The 3434-nt window shown below is 43.3% G+C and overlaps 1 long non-coding RNA gene across 1 annotated transcript; it reads left to right on the top strand.

The window, feature by feature from the left end:
- Positions 1–642: 642 nt before the first annotated feature.
- On the top strand, positions 643–3150 carry LOC135375627 (uncharacterized). The gene is made up of 4 exons (XR_010417306.1): positions 643–673; positions 1902–1974; positions 2697–2744; positions 2814–3150. It is a non-coding gene; the product is annotated as an uncharacterized LOC135375627 (long non-coding RNA).
- The last annotated feature ends 284 nt before the right edge of the window (positions 3151–3434 follow it).

Genomic DNA, 3434 nt, shown 5'->3' with positions numbered 1-3434 from the left:
AGTTACCCTCTTTTCACATCCTTTTTTTCTTTCTTCTCCCTAATTTGAATGGGGAATGCATCGGAAAGTACAACAACAGGAAACAAAAACCGCAGTTATGGCGTTATCGCATAATTTTGCACGGCGTCACTTCGTATTTTACACTTTGCCATCCTTGTCTCTTTCTACTTCTTCTTTTCCTTGGAATACGTAGTAAGCAACACGCGTCTTTTTTTTTTCTGTCTAATGTAACATGCTGCGTTCACGTGGCTGTGTTTCATCCTTCCTTTTTTTTTCTTCTAATAGATACATCCCCGTGTACGTGTTCATTGCATATTCTGCGAATCCATGCAGCACACCACGCTCTGTATAATCTGAATCCCTGTCTCGTTCATGGCCATAACCTTGTCATCTTGTTTACGGTTGATGTCGAATTTTGTTTTAGTTTTTATATTCCACGTGCACACGTGGTTGTGAACGCGTGGCTACAAAGGAAATGCCATGTAGAAGGTACTCACTGGAAAGTCAATTCTCGTCGAAGACTTTTCAGAAATCTCATTAAAAGCTTACTGAAACGGTTCACAACCAGAGATTTATGGAGGACAAAAGAATCACGTACGCCTGTATGGAGTGTCCTATAAAAGCCAGGCAGTTCCTATAGTCTACACACATCTGAAATATCCTACCTATACAGGTAAGCACTTTGAGAGATAACCGCTCTTGATCATTTCCTGTACTGGACTAGCATGGTTGTCCGTTTGCAGTGCTTTGCGTTGACTATTATGTGGGGTAACGCAACTGAGTACATCTAATCACTTCATAACCACGGCTGCTTTGGCACAGTTCTAACCATATACAGTCAACCCTCGATTTATGAACCTTCGATTTATGAATTCCCTCGTTTTATGAACACTAGCACGAGGAACCTTTACCACGAGGAACTTTTTACATGCATTTTTCCCTCGTTTTATGAACCTCGATATTCGAATGATGAATGGAATTTCTTGGAACCAACTAGGAGTTCCCAGCGTTTTTGCCCTCAATTTATGAACGGATCGTTCCGAGGCCAACAGAAACCTTCGAAGGGATTATTCGTGCCCTTATCAATGGCGCCTGAACAGACAAAACGTCTTCCAGGAATTGCACCCCTAGTTCTTAACCCCTCGAAATCCGAACAACAAACGGTTTTTGCAGAAGTGTTCCTGGCCGCAATTGATGAATAAGGTGTCCGCTGTCACCCGGAGATTAATAAACATAGGTTAAAAATCCCAGAGGAAATCCGGGACCACTTGAGTGCGAATGTGCTGACATCTCTTTCCAAGATTGACACAGCGGAAGGCATGGTCCAAAGCAAAATTAAACAACATATTGCATTATAAACACAATGCCATCTCTGAAATACTGTTCCATTTGCTCGATAGTACTCACTGAACGGAATTTTCGATTTATGAATCCCTCAATTTATGAACAATTTTTCGGGGAACCGAGGGTGTTCATAAATCGAGGGTTGACTGTACTACGTTTGTGATATGATAAGACGTCTGTTTGCCCATCCATCAAAATATCTCGACTCAAAGATGACTCTGGAAAACGACGGCGTTGAAAAAAAAAAGACTCTTGTAATAGCATCCATTTATCATCAGAAAAGCACAAGAGCCGAAAAGCGTATTTTCAGCGTCAACGTCAACGTTTTAGAAGCCTAACCTTAAATGCGTAACTCGCAACTCATTTTTCACACGAGACAATTGATGTTCTCAGGCTGGAACACATGTCTAGGACAAACACATACGAGTTCATTATTTCTTTCATCGTTTTTCACATTCTTTCAAACTACACATGGCTGTATCGGATGAAGTGAGGTTTCTACCAAAACTATTTCTGAGGACTTCAAACAAACAAGCTCTTTTATTCATTTTCTCCAGGAAAGTTTCAACGATCTCTTCGTGGACACAATGACGCCTCTACGTTTCGCTGTTGTCTTCATCCTCCTCTTTGGTAACACTAATATGGGATCTAATATAGGATGTTGTGAAAGTTTGACCAAGCCAAAGCTCCATTTTGATAGCTGCGGTAGCTTCCAACCCACAATTATTCTGCTATAGCCAGAAGAGATGTCCTAGGATAGTACAAGACCCAGTAATTTATCCAAATCCCCCACACCACTAACCCCCCCCCCCAAGTGTAGCCTCTACAGGGTGTGGCCTTACGATTTCTGGGTTAGATACATGTCAGTGATGATCTGTTATAATAACGTAACTATGATAATGACGCAACTCCACCCTTTTTTTGCAACACCCCTCCACGCTTGGAATTCTGTGTAAACCACTGAAAAGAACACACGGTGTTGGAAACATTGGCGGGTTCCGAACTACGGTTTTTGTCCCCGTCTTTTACCCCTAGCGGATCGCTCCAGGATAATTCAGCTTTAGCTCGGTTGGAACTTATGGCGAAGTGACTGAAAAACGCCGGTATACACACCCCCTATCCTTTCCTTTTCCTTGAACATGTCCTTCGCCCTAAGACAGCTGAAAGTTTTCTACACGAAGGCTTTCCTCGTCATTCGGTAACACGTTTAGAGAGATGAGGTAGTCACGTGAACAGGTGCTCAGGGCGCGTAACAAGCTGTCGGAAGCGCGTGACGCAGCTCATCTGGTGCGATCCAAGTTTGGGGGGAACTTGAGAGTGCGAGATCTTCAAAATTTACCTTTCTTTTTAAGGTGGATTTGTCGCCAGTGAAGCTGCACCTGAAGGACACGAGCTTGAACGTAAGGACTTTTGCAATTATTAACGATGTTACCGTATAGCCATCATTGTGAGGACGTTTACCTTTGCAGGTCGTGACCTTGTCGTTGAGCTCTGCGCTTGTCTTCTGGGTGTTACCGATTGCCCTACCAAAAGTTGCACATTGGCAAGCGGGTGTTCGAAATGCGCCGATCTCTCGTTATGCCTTTGTATTGGGGGTAGCACCTGCCCTGGAAAGAGTTGCACAGTGGCAAGCGGCTGTTCGAAATGCACCCATACCATTGGGTAAACAACATGGCTGACTGGCATCCCTCAACTACGAAATGATCAATTGCACGTATATGAAATATAAGACCCTGGTATTCTCTTTTACCAATATGTTCATGGGTGGCGGGAACTTTTGAGGGCAATAAATTGTACTAAGCAGCAGACATTGCGTTCGTTTATTTCTCTTTCGATTTTCTGTACGACTGCATTTACATCGTATCCCGTACGCCTGCACAACTGTACGCCGTGCAGCGATAACAACACATGCAGTCTGAAAACCCACCTTTACTGCGTAACACTCTGGCCATCAACCATTTTGCCGAACGATACATTTATTGGTTCACAGAACAGTGGAGTCTTTTTCTATGAGTTATCGTATAGGGTGGCAGTCATAAGGCCGAAACTCAAAAGGCTGAATTATCAGAAGGCCTAAAATCAAAAGGCCG

The sequence above is a fragment of the Ornithodoros turicata genome, chromosome 1 (assembly GCF_037126465.1).
Source record: "Ornithodoros turicata isolate Travis chromosome 1, ASM3712646v1, whole genome shotgun sequence".
NCBI lineage: Eukaryota > Metazoa > Arthropoda > Arachnida > Ixodida > Argasidae > Ornithodoros > Ornithodoros turicata.
This window is presented reverse-complemented; position numbering and strand designations above follow the sequence as displayed.